Source organism: Lissotriton vulgaris, chromosome 3_2 (assembly GCF_964263255.1).
Source record: "Lissotriton vulgaris chromosome 3_2, aLisVul1.2, whole genome shotgun sequence".
NCBI classification, from domain to species: Eukaryota; Metazoa; Chordata; class Amphibia; order Caudata; family Salamandridae; genus Lissotriton; species Lissotriton vulgaris.
In genome coordinates this window covers 105,501,759-105,523,650 of record NC_141690.1, presented here as the reverse complement: position 1 = coordinate 105,523,650, position 21,892 = coordinate 105,501,759, and positions in this window count along the sequence as shown.

The window sequence follows — 21,892 nt, the reverse complement described above, 5'->3', positions numbered from 1 at the left end:
GTTTTTCCTAAGTCTGCTGATTATTGCTGCCAGTATATTATTGCATATATATTACCCTATTTTCAAGCGTGCACCATCTGCTTACAACGTCACTGCCGAACATTCTTTTAGCGAACTACCTCCACACGAATTGTCTTACAGACTTGCGCTGCGCAACAACACATTCATTAGTATGTTACATCACTCCCATCAGACCAACAACGCTACAAATTGTTGGATATGTGGCCGACTCCCTCCCTACCAGAAATACAAGGGAGTTCTGCCCCTCTTTCCGTACCCGTTCACTCACAATGGCTCATGTGGTGCATGGTTTAGACTGATTAATTCTTTAGATTCTGATACTATAGTTTATGAAGGAAATTGGGTTTGGGGAAACCTGAACTTAGTTTTGCTTAAAGCCTGTTACCCTGACAAGAAGGGACTTCCCACCAGGACAGGAACTGATCTAGAAAATGAAGTATATGGATTAGGTAATTATACAATTAACCTCCTGATTTTAACGGTTGAATCCGAAGCTGCACCAGTATTGCCTGCTATGTCAGTATTACCAGTCACAGGTGAATTATGTATCAGAAAGAATGGTTCATTACACTTAGGTCATAGTAAATGTTCTACTGTGGTCGAATTCAGTGATCAAGGCAAGTCTACATTCAGAGCTACTCGTCATTCCTACTTCGTTTGTGGTCATACCGCATACATACGCTTACCTTTAGATTGGGATGGTACCTGTTATATTGCATTTCTTCTGTCACCTGTTTTCCTAGCCCCTCCTGATTATCACAGAAATACCAATCTAGTAAACAATAGACTTCGAAGAGATCTCCCGATTGTCGACTACACTGAAACGGCATGGGAGCAATACACAGACTTCAATAAAGGTTTCTTTCCATACTTAGGTGCTGTCTTTAATAGTAAACTGATACGCAAATTAACTAGAACCCTCGAAGCAGTAGTGAATGAAACTACTTCCGCCCTAGGCAACTTGACGGAGGAGCAGTCTGCTATGCGGGTTGTTGTTCTTCAAAATCGTCTTGTCATTGACGTCATCCTAGCAGATAGGGGCGGAGCCTGTAAGGTCATCGGGTCGAGCTGCTGTGTTTTCATTCCAGAAAACGCGCCAACAGTATATAAAGCTATAACACGTCTTCATAAGATTGCAAGTTTGATACATCAGAATCCAGGCACCTGGACTTGGTCCGGTTGGTTCTGGACAACGTTGACCGCCTGGGGATGGAAGATCCTATCCTTCCTAGGCATTGCCCTTCTTATAGTATTCAGTTGCTGCCTATGTTTGCAATGTGGGCCAGCGATTTGCGGCCTGTGTGCCACTTCATGTATTCCACATTCAAGCTCCCATTCCAAACGCCATAAGAAGAAAGAAGAGCAAATGATGTTACGTGAACAGATTGATCGATTCATGAGGATCGATATATCATGAAGGGTCCGTAGGGGACAAGGAGGGAATGAGGAAATATGAATTTTTATGATCAATTGTGTCCCCTATCTTAGACCCCAACGACTCCGTGTACGCGTTACAAGTACATGTATGTTCCCTCCACTTCCAGTTATGAAGACGCAAATACATTTGCGTCCAACGTTAACCTGTCCTCTTTCAGATCCACCATGAATGGGTCGAATATTCCGTTTCTAAGTATGCCTTGCCAACGTCTTTATGTGGTGTACTTTACACGTTTTTCAGCTCTGGCGAAGTAGGCCCTGAATTCTGCCATCGAGCCTTTTCCTGCCTTCTGACTCTGAATGCCTCAGCCTGGGCCTGCATCTGTACCCGTGACCTCTGCCTTACTCCCTGCGCGGCTAACGGTGCTTGGTTCAGCCTGTTGCCTGCCAAGACTGTATTCAGCCTTCAAGTTATCTGCTCCGCTCCTCGAAAAATACATTCCTGTCTAATAGTTCAAGTAAACATCCTTCCAGCTGCAGAGCAAAGGGCCCGGCCTCACTGTCTCCGTGCAAGTAATTCATAGCTCCTGTTACCATGGTAGGCCCAAGCCCCCTCGCATCTCATGCAGACACGTAGACGCTTATACACGCACTCACAGTTAGTATAGAATAGCCTCTGTCCGAGAGACCTTTCCTTCCAGATAATACAGTTCCTTAAACACGAGATATTAGATACAATTTGGGATTAGGTTGTTCTGACATCCCAGACTTCTGTCTCCTCATGTAGGGCTAAATGTCAAGTCCCCTTCACCCTCCAGTTACACGTCAATCACACGTCATGCTGCCTGCGCGCGCATCTCTGCCATGTATTTCTGCTGACACTGCAGGATCTTATGGATCCACCTACCTGTGACATCATGTTAATGACGTTTCTAGTACACGCCTTCATGCGCGCCTATTGTAACGCCTTTTCATTACGTATGTGTATTCTTATCTCTCTTCTCAGCTGTTACGCCTTCTGCATATGCCTTTACTGTAATGCATTGACTATATATATGAATGATTGTCAATAAAGTATTGTCTGTCAGTCCCTTCCCGAACCTACGTGGTGACGGAATGGTATGCCACCTTTGGCTCGAGCCAAATACCCAATTCCTTTTTAAGGAATAAAACCCCTTTTGAAAACCTCAAATATCACGGATTTTGCCTCTTATTTTTCTGAGTTATTCTTATTGAACTTTACCGCATAAATTAAGTATAGGTAATTTAAATTGACCACAGCTCGGGTGCTTCCGGGTGCGCTTACGCCGTGCGTATCACGCGGACGCGGCTACGCGATACGTCACGATGATGTTTTCGTTCGCGGCAATAGCGCTAACGGGACGCTCACCGGTACGCGCATCAGGGCGCGCCGCAAATGTGCGCTTACCGGTGCGCTCACCGGTATGCGCACCGGGAGCGCTCCAGGGCAAAAAAAACCATGAACAATATACATAAAGAAAATAGTATTACATAAATATACAATATAGGATTCATTATAAAAATATTACATTTCATAGCTATAGAAATTTGCTATTAAAAGACCTTTGAAATTCACTGAAAAAACATAGGTTTGAGGCCCTATATACAGTTAGGAATTAGCATTTAAAAAACCTATGAAATTCACTGAAAAAACCATAGGTTTCACACCAGTTATAGTTAGGAATTAGCATTTAAAAAACCTATTAAATTCACTGAAAAAAACATAGGTTTCACACCAGTTATAGTTAAGAATTAGCATTTAAAAAAACCTATTAAATTCACTGAAAAAACCATAGGTTTCACACCAGTTATAGTTACCTGGAAATTTTACTGACATAAAACCCTTGAAATTCCCATGTTATAGTTAGTTGGACTCACTATAACTTGCGCGCCTGCAATGCACTGCTGAAGACGTCACATATTACATCACTCATGACATGGTCAGTGACATCACTCATGACATCACTGATGACATCATCCATGTGACAGAGTGACAGACCTCCTTTCAGTGTAATGTAACCCTTGAAACACATATTCAAAAATAGAAACTAACATTTTCAAAAAAATGGAGATACCCTTACCAGTTACAACAACCAATTCAGTAATTCCACCATCTATATACACATCCACTCATTCACCAACAGTTCTATATAGTCACTCATACATATACTCACTCATCATATGTAGTGATATACCTATACATCCTGTTACACACCGACAGTCATCCAAAAGTTACTCACACACATACTCACACATGCAAATAAACTATTGAACATCCATTTATTTGCATATACAGCTATACACACACTACCACTCTACTTGTAAGGAAACTAACACATACTTACTCTCTTAAACAATCACTTATAGAAACACATACTTATTTAAACAGGAACTCTTACAATCTCTCACTCTCACATGTACTCACTTATATACATCAATACTCACATATACTAGATTAAAACATATGTAGTTACTGATAAAGACACTAGTGAGACAGTCATTCACTCACTAACACACACATATACACACTCATCCACCCATACAGTCCTGCGCATATGTTGTCTTCAAAACACATACAAACAGTGAGTCAGTCATTGATGCATCTATGTGCTAAGTAATAACCCCACCAAACCATACAGACACTCATACTGATACTAAAAAACATCTAATAACCCATATACACACACATGTAGCTACTCACCAACCCATGAAGCCACTTATACACAAAGTGAAACACTGATACAAACATTTAAATATTTAAACATTACTCGCTAATATATGTATTCACTAAGATACACTTAATAAGCCAGTTAACCAATCAATTTTTTTTAAAAAAACATCCATTTAGACACTTATTTAAACATTTATTCTTCCATTGACCTTTACAAATACATATATAAAACATATTTATTTTCAGAAAGGCACACATTCACTGGATGGTGTCATCAGTGATGTCATGAGTGATGTCACTGACCATGTCATGAGTGATGTAATATGTGACGTCATCAGCAGTGCATTGCAGGCGCGCAAGTTATAGTGAGTCGAACTAACTATAACGTGGGAATTTCAATGGTTTTATGTCAGTAAAATTTCCATAACTGGTGTGAAACCTATGGTTTTTTCAGTGAATTTAATAGGTTTTTTAAATGCTAATTCCTAACTATAACTGGTGTGAAACCTATGGTTTTTTCGGTGAATATATATATATATATATGAGTGTGTGTATTACCTAGTGTAGTGGCAGTTACCACTAGTTAATTCTAGTTAGGTTTGATTTTCCATAGAAAGAGTATTTTTTGGTTTGCTGATAACTTCAGAATTATTTCCCCAAAAAAGTACATCTATACCAGGTCTTTCCTGGAAAAATTCAGAGAATCGTCGAACAGGGGTTGAGAAAAAAGTGAAATCCCAAAATGTAATATTCCCATGGATTTTCCATATCATTTTTTAAGACAGGCTACAGCAAAAACCGCTGAACAGAATTACACCAAATACGGCAGGAATCTAGATCTTTGTCCTCATATACTGCTTTTTGTGATCTGTTGTAAATTGGTTCAGTAGTTATTAAGAAATTTAGGGCCCTGAATAATTATATATTTTTTGGCAGTTGGGTCCACAAGAGTCTCAAGAGATTCTCACGGGAGCGCCAATTTAAAAATAGAGGCTTTGATTTTCCCCAGGAGGTATTATTTCCCATGGGCAATCTCACTGCCACGGGAGTCAGACTCCCACCAGAGTGAGCCCTCCAATTGGTTGCCAGCAACATGAGCAAAATGTTGCTGGTAGCCATTACAGGACTCGGGGACTTAGTCCCCTATCCTGAAGTGATAACAAAAATAAAGACATATGGTGGTAGGGATACCCTGTACTCCTAGGCCCCAAGGGAGGGTCCCAAAAAGAAAAGAAAATGGCAAAACATGTTGCAATCCCCGAGACTCTTACTGGATCTAGAAAATAAATGGTGGCTGGCCCACATTTATTTTTTATAAGCCTGGGGAGCCTCCACCTGTGTTTGTGTTCATAAAGGGGAGGGGGGTGCAAGGGCCCTTCTCCCTGAGACTCCATAGGTCCCAGGGAGCCAATCTCTGGCCAAAAGTAATGTTTCAGAGGAGGGGGGACAAACAGCCCCGTCCCTAAGCCATTAGAAGCCTGGCGTGCCCACCCTTGCAACTCAAATCATTAAAGAAGGGAAGAGGACATTTTGTAAAGTGGGGGTGTTGTGAGGCCCTTCTCTTTGAGCTTCTAAAAGCCGAGGGAAGCCCATTTCCATGGCTTAAAATGTTCAAAATTTGGAGGGGGGGTCCTGTGTCCACCTCCCTGAGCAATTAATGGCCCTGGGGAACCCATCCCTGGAGCCAGCTCAGATGCTATGTCCCACCCCACCCCCAGGGCATCACAGTTTCCTGCCCACAGTGGCACGGGCAGGGAAGCCTGTGTTTGCTCTCGCTTGGTGCAAGCATTTTCAAAACTACTGTGAAGTGGAAGCAAACACTAAGCCCACTCCCACTAGGCGGAAGCTTAAAAAATGCTCCCGCCCCTGGTAGCGGATTTTTATCTGTTTCCCTGCCCGCACTGAAGCAGGCAGGGAAACAGATGAAACTATTGCTCTTACCTGCAGGGAGCAGCATCAGTAGCTGCTCCCTGCAGGTGGGAGCAATGCAGGTTCCTGCTGGCTGGGGCCACGGGGGATTGGGGCTCCCAACAAACCACATTGATACCATGGAGGGTGCCCAGGGTAGGCACTGTTGTTTTTGCATTAGTCACCCCGAGTGGGACGGGTATGCTCAGACGTGAGTCCTGTGCTCTCCTTGCCACTGGAATCAAGCTATCCTGGCTGTTGAGGGCTGAAAACCCGAACCCGGTCCTAGGATGCTTGTTTCCAGTCCATGGAGGACCTGGTTTGGCAGTTCGGGCTGGACTATTTTCCATGGGACACAAGGTCAAGACTGATTTGCATAAGGTAGGTTCAAACTGTAATGGCGAGCAAAAAAACAATGGATTTAGGCCCAGATCTCTGTACTGGGGTGAATGTATGACATTGTTCTGCATTCTGTCCATCAACTGTTGTTTTTGCATTCGTCACCCCGAGTGGGACGGGTTTGCTCAGACGTGAGTCCTGTGCTCTCCATGCCACTGGAATCAAGCTATCCTGGCTGATGAGGGCTTAAAGCCCAAAACTGGTCCTAGGATGCTCGTTTTCAGTCCATGGAGGGCCTGGCTTGGTTGTTCGGGCTGGCACACAGGGTCAACACTGATTTGCATATGGCTAGGTTCAAACTGGAATGGCATTGTGAGCAAAAAAACTGAGTAGTGTGCTACCCACCAAAAAGCGCTTCAACACTCCATCAGGGGTAGCAAGCGCTATGTAAATGCAAACCCTTCCCTCTTCAATCACTCCACTATAATTTTCAATCAAAATAGGAGTCCACCGCTCGAAATTAATTTCCTTTTTTACCCTATATTAATTCACCAATAATCCTTTTTGGGGTCCAGAGTAGCGTGCTACGTGCCAAAAAAAGTGCTTTGACGCCTCGTCAGGGGTAGTAAGCGCTATATAAATGCAATTTCAATTATATTCAATCCAAAAATAGATATTTAAACACTTCCCACCTTTTTCCCCCACCAACCTAACACCGTGCCAAAAAACAAATTGCCCAAAAAGGGGAAAAAGTATATTACCAAATCAAAACCAAACCAAAAATAAATAAACAAATTTAACATTAAAATAATAACAACTTATAATACATGCCACCTTGCAATCCCTGTATTAAAAACCTGTCTCTAATTTCTTTATAACTGGCAACTAGTTATGCATTATGTAGCCAGTTAACAGCAATAACTTATTACATTTGAGTGAAGTCAGCAGCTAAGAGGAAAGGAAGGTCAGGTCCCAGAGCATACCTAAAACAGCTCTTTAAAGAACAAAAACAACATTTTGATGTTCTTTCTTCTGTTGTTCTACAAGTTATACAGTGACAAGCAGAAAGGAAACAATTATAACATGTCTATTTTTTGCACTCTTTAGATATTATAGAAAAGTCAGATTCTTTCTGCATGATTCTCGACATTCTGAGCTGCTGCATCTTTTTTTAAAACTGATTTGTATTAAACTGATTCTAATGTCTTTTTGCAATAAATATCTAACAACTTTTCTGATGCTTTTAATTTTGCACCAGATATTCTATTTTTAGTTTTCATGTTTGCAAACATGCTCTGCCTTTCATGTGAAAGAGCTACAAAGCAAGGGTTTAAGTGGTTTGTGAGAAAGGTGATGATATGTCACCATGTATTATAAAGATAAAGGGCCATATTATCAAGAACGACATTAAAATTATCGCCACTTTAGAGGCAGGAAACTGCCGCTAACGCGGCGATAATTTTAACGCTGTTCTTGATAACATAACCCATGGTTCCTTCTGCCATATATGCCTTATAAAGGAACTCGGCCTTGGCCTCATTCCTCTATGTGGTCCAGGATTTACTCAGTCACTTGAAATATCTTTATAATGATCAGCAGGGGGTAAGTTATCCCATATATAACACAAGAACTGATAAATCTCAAATTAAATATTTTAAAAAACAGCATTATGTACAATTATATTTGAAAAAACAATATAAAAGTTTCCAAAAAAATGTTCTTACCTTCTAGGTTCTTTTCCACAATCCTTTTGACATCACAATGTTTTTGACACAATGTTTGTGTCTCACAATATTTTTATAAACAATACTTTAGCGGAATAGTTATTGCATTGTGTCACTCACTCAAAAGACCTTTGTGTACAGTGGACAAGACTATTTTTCAGTGTCACGCGTGTCTTCCTAATTTCAATCAAAACTGACCATAGAGACTACATCAGAAATTTAAACCCATGGGCACAAAGATCTTAAAGCTGGACAACCAAATAAGGAGCACTTTCCCCACATCCTTGCTTTGTGTTGACAGTAAGCATGGGCAAATTTTGCGAGTCTGGCGTTCGCGAATTTTGCGAATTTGCGAACTCGCAATCCGCAAAATCCGCGAATTCTCGCGAATTTGCGGATTTTTTTTGTGTTCGCAAGGATTTTTGCCAGTTCGCGAGGGTTTTGTCCCGGTTCGCAATTGCGAACTTACATGTCGGCTCGCAACGGTCGCGATTATGTTGTTTCGACGTCTGGTTCATCATCACAGGTTCCCAGCACCCTCTGTTTCACCCCTGCCACCCTCTGTTTCACCCATGCCACCCTCTGGTACATCAATGCAACCCTCTGGTTCATCATCACTGTAGATTATGGGGGGAAAAAGCAAGCACACCTGCCCTGCTTCAACTGACATGAATTAATTTGGGTTTGATTTATTAATGTGTCACTGTTTTAAAATTCCAGTCTGGCACCTGCTTCCTTATCTGCAATTTGCTTTCTGTTGCAGTGCAATTTTTTTTTCCAGGACCTTTGTGGCCTACTTGTAGCTATTCTATGAGCCTGCTGTGAGGGTCAGAGCAGGGTCATACAATTGTTGCAACTAGCAACTGAACTGGGAATTTGCGGATTTTTTTTTTTTGTTCGCAAGGATTTCTGCCAGTTCGCGAGGGTTTTGTACCAGTTCGCAATTGCGAACTTACATGTCGGCTCGCAGCGGTCGCGATTATGTTGTTTCTACGTCTGGTTCATCATCACAGGTTCCCAGCACCTTCTGTTTCACCCCTGCCACCCTCTGTTTCACCCCTGCCACCCTCTGGTACATCAATGCCACCCTCTGGTTCATCATCACTGTAGATTATGGGGGGAAAAAGCAAGCACACCTGCCCTGCTTCAACTGACATGAATTAATTTGGGGTTGATTTATTAATGTGTCACTGTTGTAAAATTCCAGTCTGGCACCTGCTTCCTTATCTGTAATTTGCTTTCTGTTGCAGTGCAATTTTTTTTCCAGGACCTTTGTGGCCTACTTGTAGCTATTCTATGAGCCTGCTGTGAGGGTCAGAGCAGGGTCATACAATTGTTGCAACTAGCACCTGAACTCTGGAGGGGCCCCAGTCAGAAAGCACTACAGGGAATGGTTACTAATGATGAGTTTGAACTTTTGCACCTGCTGAATGCTTTCACTTTTGCAAAACTCGTTTTTCTGCAGAACAGCATTACAGCAACTGTAATGCCCCAAACAAGCTTACTTGTGAAAGTTGATTTCTAATCCAAAAGTGATCCAAAGAAAGTCAAAAGGCCTCAAATCCAAAAAAGTGCAGGCAAATGTCAACCTGAGGAGTTATTCTGATAAAAATCATCATTTTTAGAAGGTCTATGCTGCTTGCTAGTGGATTTCTTGTGCAGAATTGCAATTTTTGTAATTTCGCGAGTGCGAGATTGTTGCTGCCCGCCGCACCTACATGTTCGCAATTGCGAACTTACACCGCACGCCGCAAAAATTGTATCACCAAGAAAAAAAAATCCGCTGCATGCAAATTTGCGGATTTTTTGTAAATTCGCGAGCGTTTGCGGATTGCAAATTTACCGAAAATCCGCAAAATCCGCCCTCTGTTTCACCCCTGCCACCCTCTGGTACATCAATGCCACCCTCTGGTTCATCATCACTGTAGATTATGGGGGGGAAAAGCAAGCACACCTGCCCTGCTTCAACTGACATGAATTAATTTGGGGTTGATTTATTAATGTGTCACTGTTTTAAAATTCCAGTCTGGCACCTGCTTCCTTATCTGTAATTTGCTTTCTGTTGCAGTGCAATTTTTTTTCCAGGACCTTTGTGGCCTACTTGTAGCTATTCTATGAGCCTGCTGTGAGGGTCAGAGCAGGGTCATACAATTGTTGCAACTAGCAACTGAACTCGGAATTTGCTGATTTTTTTTTTTGTGTTCGCAAGGATTTCTGCCAGTTCGCGAGGGTTTTGTACCAGTTTGCAATTGAGAACTTACATGTCGGCTCGCAATGGTCGCAATTATGTTGTTTCTACATCTGGTTCATCATCACAGGTTCCCAGCACCCTCTGTTTCACCCATGCCACCCTCTGGTACATCAATGCCACCCTCTGGTTCATCATCACTGTAGATTATGGGGGGAAAAAGCAAGCACACCTGCCCTGCTTCAACTGACATGAATTAATTTGGGGTTGATTTATTAATGTGTCACTGTTTTAAAATTCCAGTCTGGCACCTGCTTCCTTATCTGTAATTTGCTTTCTGTTGCAGTGCAATTTTTTTCCAGGACCTTTGTGGCCTACTTGTAGCTATTCTATGAGCCTGCTGTGAGGGTCAGAGCAGGGTCATACAATTGTTGCAACTAGCAACTGAACTCTGGAGGGGCCCCAGTCAGGAAGCACTACAGGGAATGGTTACTAATGATGAGTTTGAACTTTTGCACCTGTTGAATGCTTTCACTTTTGCAAAACTCGTTTTTCTGCAGAACAGCATTACAGCAACTGTAATGCCCCAAACAAGCTTACTTGTGAAAGTTGATTTCTAATCCAAAAGTGATCCAAAGAAAGTCAAAAGGCCTCAAATCCAAAAAAGTGCAGGCAAATGTCAACCTGAGGAGTTATTCTGATAAAAATCATCATTTTCAGAAGGTCTATGCTGCTTGCTAGTGGATTTCTTGTGCAGAATTGCAATTTTTGTAATTTCGCGAGTGCGAGATTGTTGCTGCCCGCCGCACCTACATGTTCGCAATTGCGAATTTACACCGCACGCCACAAAATTGTATCACCAAGAAAAAAAAATCTGCTGCGTGCGAATTTGCGGATTTTTGTTAAATTCGCGAGCGTTTGTGGATTGCAAATTTACCGAAAATCCGCAAAATCCGCGTGCGGAATGAATTTTCCGCCCATGCTTAGTTGACAGTTAAAAAATCTCAAGCATATTTTACTTTCAGTCAGTACTATGCCTGTGAAATAATGACTATTCTTATTACCCCCTACTCATAAAAAAAATGGGCACAAAGATAAAGGCTATTGGCATGGCATACAATTTCTGAACTAGATGCTCAACTGTATAATCTAGCATGTTTTAAAGACTATGAATTTAATTCTGAAATTGTCTGGCACATTTAATAGATGCTTATGTACAAATTCATTGTCATTCAATGTATTTAGACCAGGCACACACTATATTGGTGTAAAGAGTATCACAGCAAAGTATCTAGAGACCATATTAGACAAACAATAACAAATGAATTGTCCGGTCAAACTGGAAAAAACTGAGAAAATGTGAAATAGACTTTTTTGAGACTAATAAGAAATGTAGGACCAGGAACAGGAACAATACCATGAATAATATCAGTTACCTTGAGATGGTATTTGGACAAAATACTGAGTTATGAATATTAGAAGACATAAATATTGGGGAAAAATTATTGTGATACAAAAATACCATGATGCAGAGATATCGTAATCAAGAATATAGCTTTTACATGTAAGTAATATCGTTGCTATCTTCTTGGTTTCTTGGTCTCTGACACCTGACGCTTGATCCAGTCCCCACAAGTACGTCCTCAGGTAATGACTCAGAAAGTGGTTATGTTAATTTACCGGATGAAGAACTTATAGTGGAGTCAATGGTGGTGTATGGTGTGTCTCCTCTCTATATTATCTCCATCTAATCCAATGGCACTTGAAACCGGTTATGCTAATGTTCTAGCTGAGGGGCTTGTAGCGGCGCCAATGGAAGATCAAAGGGTGCCCCTGTCTCATATTCCATTTATATTGAATCCCTTGGCTGTTCCTTTTCTTGAGCCTGGTAAAATGAGAGGCCCCTCAATGCTAGAAGGGCTAGAGTCTCCCTGGTGTTTTGTAGACACTTATAGGTTGGATTGTATGCCTTTGCTTGATGGAGATCTAATATTAAATAGGGCCTTTCTGCTTAAAAGTTTTACGGAGATTGAGAATCTGAAGCTTAGCTAAGATAGTGATATTAATTTAATTTCCCTTTTACCCTCTGAAGCTGGTTTTGAATCAAGGCTAACTTTTTATTCTAAAATTACTGTAAATTTGATATTAAGATTGTCTGAAGGTTTACAAAGTAGGGGGATTGATGTTAATCCAATTTTAGAAGAGGATAGATCATGTGCTGTGGATAAAGGTCTTCGCCATCCCAATTTCTGCCTCTCAGTAGGGGATTAACTAACTTAAGCACAAGGAATAAAAATCCATTTAGCTAAACATGGTAGACAAGTGTCAATCTGAGACTCCCCCAATTTTTCCTTACAGGGAAACTCTAAAGATCAGAACCTCAAATGGAATTGGTTACCCAGTGCACTATCTAGTATTTCTCATAGTAACCACCTGCAACATCCCTCCTATTAACAATAACTAAAAATCATATCCTGAAACGTAGCAGAAATAAAGAATAGTAGGGAGAAGTTGCATTACTCAAGCTCTTTAGCGGTAGATGTGGTGTGTCTCCAGGAGACCTGGTTAGAGGGTGAATTGACTTGTGATGATTTTATCCTTATAGATTGTAAAGAAACACTTTCAAGGAGCAGACATGCAAAGGAGGGGTGGCATGTCTACTGTCTAACAATATTCAATGGAATATGAATGTTATAAAAATCTGAGTAATTTCTTTTTGGTAGTAACTTGATCTAATTTTGATGGAAATCGGTCAACCTCTGCTAATTTTGGTAAATGCTTATATCCCGCCAGAGGCCTCTTATGACATTCTCTTCAGTGAGGTATTTTCCTATATTAAAAAAGCGTGTGATAAGGAGTTTCCCCCACATATAATTTCGGTTGGGTATCAGAACTGTAAGATATCTAATTTTACTCTAGATTGGTTATTGGAGAAAGAAAAAGAGGAAGCCACGCGAATACCACAACCTCTTTTTCTCCCAAAAATAAGAACTAATAAGAGAGGGAAAATGTTAGCGGCCGAGCTGAGAAAGGTCGATGGTGTCATAGCAAATGGGAGGTTACCTTCCAACTCTCCTGCAGCTTATACACGTAAAACTCCAGGGGGAGTGTCTATTTTGGGCTATGTGGTGATAGGATGCGCTTCCTTCTTTTTACTGGGTGACTTAAACGTCTCCGATTCCTTTCTTGGTGTTCATAAGCTTCTAACACTTCTTGTAACTTTTAACCCCTTCGCTGCTGGCCCGTTTCCGCCACTGTGCAGTAAACAAATGAACAGGGCGGGCCGTGACGAACCCCAGCCGTCATCAGCACACGAGCACCACGGAGCGTGACGGCTGGGGTTCGTCACCAGCATGCAAGGGGTTAATACAACACTGATTAGTTCTTGGGGGTTGGATGGTCAGTCCACTAGGTTTGATAAGAAAACAGGGAGAAGCCATTGGATTATAGGTCTATTGTAGGCCTTAGAGGTACCCTAGAGCCCACTTTAGACAAGTTGTCTGGTTGGTCAAAAAAATAAATAGAAAGTTGTAATAATCTTATGCAGCAATTAGCTGAAACTTTTGTTAAGAACTTTATTGTTGTTACTATCATTTTTAATAATATAGTTGTAAAAAATATTGTTTTGTAATTATTTTAATGTGTTGTATTTAATATATTAATGTTATTTGTTACTACTGTTCGTATAATTATTATTATTATTTTAAATATTATTTGTAATTTAAAGTGATTTAGATTGTTAATTTAATTGCTATTAGCAATTTATAGTGTCATAGAGGTTTGCAAGGTTTGTAGGGGATAGATTGGGATGTTAGTTAAATAATAATTATTAATTCTTTAATAATTTTTAAGTAAGAATGTGATTAATTATAGTTATGTTTAAAATGTAATACTGATTTATTTTACTTATATTTTAGGGGAGATGTCTACGTTTGTAGGGCTGTAGGGTGGTAAGTTAATTAGGTACTAAATTTTAAATTTATTATTAATTATTTATTTGATTAATAATTATGTAAATTGTGTAATCATATATAAAGAGGCCGATTCCGATTTGGGAGAAAAAACCGTCGTACGACTCGTATTCGTAGCCGTCTCCGTACGAATGGAAAAAGACGGTCCGAACTGCGTATTACGATCCGTATACCGAAAATACGTCCGAATATCAGTGAACCGTACGAACCACAATGGAAGACCCGTACGAAATGGCGTTGGAACCCAAACCGTACGATTTGTAAACATGTAGTACGACCAAACAAGTACAATCCAGACCGGGGACCGAGTACGCGATTTGTACGGGCAAAGCTAGTCGCGCCTGAAGCATGATTCGTATGGAAAACATTGCGTATGAGCGAGCCGCACCAACAAATATGAACTGCACACCAATCAATAAAGCGTACACGAACCCCCACCCCGAAAACGGCACGTATGAGCGAGCCGCACCAAAAAATATGATCCGCACACCAATCAAAAAACCATACACGAACCCCCCCCCGAAAACGGCACGTATGAGCGATCCGCACCAACAAATACGAACCGCACACCAATCAATAAAGCGTACACGAACCCCCACCCCGAAAACGGCAGGTATCAGCGAGCCGCACCAACAAATACAAACTGCACACCAATCAATAAAGCGTACATGAACCCCCACCTCGAAAACGTCACGTATCAGCGAGCCGCACCAACAAATACGAACCGCACACCAATCAATAAAGGGTACACGAACCCCCACCCCGAAAACGGCACGTATCAGCCAACCGCACCAACAAATACGAACCGCACATCAATCAATAAAGCGTACACGAACACCCACCCCGAAAACGTCACATATCAGCCAGCCGCACCAACAAATACGAACCGCACACCAATCAATAAAGCATACACGAACCCCCACCCCAAAAACGGCACGCATCAGCCAGCCGCACCAACAAATACGAACTGCACACCACTCAATAAAGCGTACGTGAACCCCATCCCGAAAACAGCACATATCAGCCAGCCGCACCAACAAATACGAACCGCACACCACTCAATGAAGCTTACGCAAACACCCCAAAACGTCCCGTAGGAGCCAGCAGCACCAACAAATACGAAACGCACACCCCCACTAATAAAGCACGCCAACCCCTAAACCAGCACAAGGAGGGTGCAAACTAGTTGCACAACACCACAAAACATGTCTCCTGTGTACACACCATTTTAAAACAATGTCCTGGCCACATCCAAAGAGCCAAACAGAGGGTCCAAGTCACACCCACCCCTTATAACACACCCACCAAAAATTCAAAATAAGCCACACCCGCAAATGGACCAATAAAAAGGCCCACACATACAACCCATCATCCATTGCAACATACCTATTTGCGCAAAGACACTGACAGGACACCAACAACTGCACCCATACACCTTCACACATACATCTATCTCAGTCACGCCCACACCACCCCCTACACAATCAGACCCACACACCTTCATCCATACACACCATCACCTCCTCAATCACTAAACCCCACACCATGACCACACCAAAGAATCCAAAGCTCACTAACCCGGAGATGGAGATCCTTACGGATGAAGTCATCAGAGTTGAGCCACAGCTGTTTGGTGCATTGGTCAGACAGACCAGCATTGCAGACAAAACCCGCCTGTGGGAGAAGATCGTCGATAAGGTCAATGCTGTTGCACCCATCAGGCGTACCAGGAGGGATTGCCAGGTCAGGTGGTACGATCTGCGGAAGATGGTCAAGAGGAAGATGGACGAAGACTACGCCCATGCACACCACACTGGAGATGGTGGTCCCAGCAGACCTGCCCAATACCATCCCTGGGAGGAGAAAGTCATGGCCCTGCTACCACCAGTGGGAATTCACGGAATCGAAGGAGCCGTGGAGCCTGGTGAGTATCCAAACAACTCATGTAACATGGGGGGACTCCCAGCAGGGCCTAACAGTATGGGGGTGGTCTGTGGGTGGGTGCAGAGGACTCCCAGCAGTGCCTAACAGTTTGGGGGTGGTATGTGGGTGGGTGCAAAGGACTTCCAGCAGTGCCTAACATGACTCCCAGCAGTGCCAAACAGCATAGGGGTGGTATGTGGGTGGGTGCAGAGGACTCCCACCAGTGAGTAACAGAATGGGGGTGGTATGTGAGAGGGTGCAAAGGACTTCCATCAGTGCCTAACATGACTCCCAGCAGTGCCTAACAGTATGGGGGTGGTATGTGGGTGGGTGCAGAGGACTCCCAGCAGTGCCTAACAGTATTGGGGCAGTATGTGGGTGGGTGCAAAGGACTTCCAGCAGTGCCTAACATGACTCCCAGCAGTGCCTATCAGTATGGGGTGGTATGTGGGTGGGTGCAAAGGACTTCCAGCAGTGCCTAACATGACTCCCAGCAGTGCCAAACAGCATAGGGGTGGTATGTGGGTGGGTGCAGAGGACTCCCACCAGTGAGTAACAGAATGGGGGTGGTATGTGAGAGGGTGCAAAGGACTTCCAGCAGTGCCTAACATGACTCCCAGCAGTGCCTAACAGTATGGGGTGGTATGTGGGTGGGTGCAGAGGACTCCCAGCAGTGCCTAACAGTTTGGGGGTGGTATGTGGGTGGGTGCAAAGGACTTCCAGCAGTGCCTAACATGACTACCAGCAGTGCTAAACAGCATAGGGGTGGTATGTGGGTGGGTGCAGAGGACTCCCACCAGTGCCTAACAGAATGGGGGTGGTATGTGAGAGGGTGCAAAGGACTTCCAGCAGTGCCTAACATGACTCCCAGCAGTGCCTAACAGTATGGGGGTGGTATGTGGGTGGGTGCAGAGGACTCCCAGCAGTGCCTAACAGTATGGGGGTGGTATGTGGGTGGGTGCAAAGGACTTCCAGCAGTGCCTAACATGACTCCCAACAGTGCCTAACAGTATGGGGGTGGTAAGTGGATGGGTGCAGAGGACTACCAGCAGTGCCTAACAGTATGGGGGTGGTATGTGGGTGGGTGCAAAGGACTTCCAGCAGTGCCTAACATGACTCCCAGCAGTGCCTAACAGTATGGGGGTGGTATGTGGGTGGGTGCAGAGGAGTCCCAGCAGTGCCCAGACATAAGAGGGGTGGGTGGATATGACTCCAAGAAATGCCCAGACATAACAGGGGTGGGTGGATATGACTCCCAGCAGTACCAGACATAACAGGGGTGGGCGCAGAGGATTCCCAGAAGTGCCCAGACATGGAAGGGGGGTGTAGATAGGACTCCCAGCAGTACCCAGACATAGGAGGGGCGTGTAGATAGGACTCCCAGCAGTGCCCAGACATAGGAGGGGTGGCTGGATAGGACTCCCAGCAGTGCCCAGACATAGGAGGGGTGGCTGGATAGGACTCCCAGCAGTGCCCAGACATAGTAGGGGGTGTAGATAGGACTCCCAGCAGTGCCCAGACAGTATAGGGGTGGCTGGATAGGACTCCCATCAGTGCCCAGACTTAGGACGGGTGGCTGGATAGGACTCCCAGCAGTGCCCAGACATAACAGGGGAGGGTGGATATGACTCCCAGCAGTGCCCAGACATAAGAGGGTTGGGTGGATATGACTCCCAGCAGTGCCCAGACATATGAGGGGTGGGTGCAGAGGACTCCCAGCAGTGCCTAACAGTGTGGGGTGGTATGTGGGTAGCTGCAGTGGACTCCCAGCAGTGCCTAACAGTATGGGGGTGGTATGTAGTTGGGGGCAAAGGACTTCCAGTAGGGCCTAACAGTATGGGGGTGGTATGTGGGTGGGTGCAAAGGACTTCCAGCAGTGCCTAACAGTATGGGGGTGGTATGTGGGTGGGTGCAAAGGACTTCCAGCAGTGCCTAACATGACTCCCAACAGTGTCTAACAGTATGGGGGTGGTAAGTGGGTGGCTGCAGAGGACTCCCAGCAGTGCCTAACAGTATGGGGTGGGTGCAAGGGGAGTGTCAGAAGGCTGGAAGGTGGAGGGTGAGAGGGTGCAAGGTATAAGCCAGGAGGCTGCACTCATCCCATATGGCCCAGGTACACACCCATGCACCACGCTAATGCACAGGGAGTGTGAAAGTACTGACAAGATAGCTGACAATGGGCCCTGGTGTAGGCAGCACAAGGCCCTCCTGTGACCAGTGCAAACTTCCCCTCTGTCTCTATCATAAACATGCTGCATTTAAACCCTGTGCATGCTTGAACCAGGCATAAGGATTGACGCTGCATTGTGCAGATTGGGGCACACAGAGCACAGCTGGATCTGTGTCGTGCTGGCGACACAAGCCACAGCAATGGCTGTGGCAGTCATCGTAAACAGTACCGAGCATGTCAATGACCCCTGAACACATGTCAATCTGATTCCACAACATACCCATACACATGTGAACCATGACAACAATCCAAAAGCAGGTGGAACAGTGCTAACGAAAATGGATAACAAAATTGGATGTTGTATGATAGTGCATTAACAGTGTCTGTCTCTCACACCCACAGGGCAACATGTGGGAACTACCCCCAACCAGGGGAGAGAGGGATCCCAGTCCCAAGCTCAGCAGGACCCTGACCCCACCAACAGCGACGCCTCTCAACACACAGTGGTTGACCCCAACCAACCTGGCCCCTCTGGATCCCAAACCCATGCAGCAGCTGGATCAGACACATCTGTGCCAACCACCACACCCATTCCCGCCACATCCCAGCAGACAGCTCACAGCCCTGACCATAATCCACAATTTAGCCAGTCTGATAATGAGGGACAAGGTTCGCCGGGCACCCAGGAGGTGGCAGACAACACCACCACTGCCATCAATCATGGGTCCCGTCGATCCGATGTGCCCACAAGCACAGGCCAGGCTCGTTTTGGCAGGGGTGGTGGGAGTGGCGCAAGGCAGAGGTGAGAATCTGACCAGCAAACTGCAGGGCCCGGTATGTCAGAACTCCGAAACATCATGGAGGCATACCGACGGGACACCAGGGAGTTCAGCCAGGTAGTGGATGCCCTCAACCAAATTAAAAGTCATCAGGTCGAGCAACATGCCAGTCAAGAACGACACCAGGGGCGGATGGAGGCAAGACTGGATGAGCTCTTGACGGTGCATAGGGAAATAAGCCAATCACTCCGTCAGATTGCTGTCAACATGCAGCCCCTTCCCTGTGTCATCAGGCCCGAAACATCAAGGCAAAGACCAGCACCAGACACAGGGAGGGAGGAGGGGAGGATTTGTCTGATGGAGCGTCCCAGGCATCGTCAAGGCCTGCATGTTAGGGTCCCCCAAGGAAGGTGGGTTGTCCACGGCTAAGACGTTGAGAGGCAGTGGGCTATGCACAACTCCAAGGTCACCTGGTCTGGCATCTTGCCTTTGTGTGCAACAGCATCACCTATTGACTCTCTCACATGGACTTGCTAGTCGCAGTGTGCCCAATGATACCAAGCACTGTGGCCTGGACTCTGTTGACTCTAACTGTAGGGTATCACATCTCCAGCTGTGAACTTTGGATTCCCCCACTTTTTGTACAGCACCTACTCACGTTTCACGCACAAGATCAGAAAATAAAATAAATAACATAATACGCAGTGGTGGAGACGTTTTGTACCCAGATGCAAAACATATGTGTGGGGACATGTAAAAAAGTGTTGAACAAACTGCAGCCATCCACACACTGGGATCTGAGTCTGGTTGAGGGCACACATAGGTCACAATATTCCAACAACTACCTACATGAATGGCAATAGACACCAGTGATGGTTGCAAAATGCAGAAGGGGGGTTGGCTTGCTATACTGCAATTACAGACAGGTACAGAACAGTCACTTGGAGGTGTACAGATCATGGGTAATATGTAGGTGTCCACAGAGGGAGTACCAGGATCTGTGTTTGTAGGGATGAGAACTATCAGCCGCATGTAGTTGTACTGTGGATGTGATGAATGGTGTCCAGGCCAAGGGTGGCAGGACGGACTGCGGGCAACGGGGTGTTGGATGGTAGACGTCCATATTAGTTTATTGGCCTGGGCCTGTGGAGTGCCTACTGAGTGTGGCTGAGGAGTATGAAGGTGAACCTGCAGTTGACTGTGGGACTATTGTAGGTATCTCAGGTGGACGGTCATGTGGCAGTAGCAGGGGATGTTGAGGATGAGGTGTGTGCATGCACCCTGGAGTTGCACAAGTACTCTTGGAGTTTGGTACTTGTACCTGTGTCGAGGTTCTTGCTGTAGTTGGGCTGGCTGGTGTCGTTGACGGCGACCAGGCTGAACACCACCTCGTCACCAGACATCGCCATAGCCATCCCAGAAGGCTATAAGATCTCCCGCAGACAACGCACCAACAGAGTGGTATGAGGAATCGCCATCATCCACATGAACACTCCCAGAGTCACTACCAACACCAACGACACCCTCCACACCGGCCAGCACATGCACATACAGAATCACACTGATGCCAACAACACCCTCAGAGGAACACTCATCGACAGACCACCTGGACCCCGACCACAATCCATCAACTCCATCCTCATCAGCACGCACGCCCTCGGCTACACGGATTACATACTCCTTGGGGGCATGAACTTCCAGCTTGAGAACAACAACAATGCAAACTCCACTGCCATGATCAACAACCTCATCAACCGCGGATTAAAACTACTCATGACAACACCCACCCACACCGCTGGACAAACACAGGACCCCATCTTCTCCGCAACGCCACACGTCTCCTTCAACCACACCACCGAACACCACTGGACAGACCACAGATGCCTCCACATCATCTTCAGTAAACCCACCACACCACCCCGCACACAGCACATGCCACACCGCTGCTGGTGCAAGGCCGCAGTGGACTAACTGACTGCCACCCTCGCGCTGGGACTGCCCGCCAACCACACCTACCCCGACTCTGCTGCCATCAACCTCAAACAGTGGATCAACGACTGCGCCGACACCCTCGCCACACTCAAGACCTCCACCACATATCACAACAACAAGATAGCCGCATGGTTCACCAAAGACCTCAGGACCGCCAAGTGCACCTGTCAGAAGCTGTAGAGGAGCTGGCTCCACAACGAAACATCATACAGCTACACCGCACACAAGAGCGCCACATGCAGACACCACCAACTCATCAGGACCGCCAACAGGACAGCCTAGACAGCAACGCACACAACAGCAACCAGCACATCAACATCTTGATTGAACTCACAACTCCCACCTACAACACCAATGACATAGCACCATCACAAGACCTGTGTGACTCACTGTCCACCTTCTTACACCAAAAGATCATCGACATCCACAACAGCTTCCACTCCGCTACCCCCCACAAACGAGTCCACCCCACCTTAGACCAACACCCACAAAAATGACCTAACCGCAAGGTAAAACATCAGCGACGAAGACACCATCAGGATTAACCCTGGGCGGGCAACTTCGCTACGCCCACGAAGTGGGCGTAGTGTTGCCTACTTCGCCCTTTGCAAAGTAGGCGAAGCAGGCAACACTACGCCCACTCCTTGGGCGTAGCGAAGTTGCCCGCCACCCGCCTCCCTCCCGCCCTCCCGAACATAGCTAATTTAATTAAATGGGCCGCGGACAAGGTAAGTGTCTTTTATTTATTTATCTTTGCCCATTAATTAAATTAGCTATGTAGGGGAGGGGGCATGCGGCGCATAGTGGG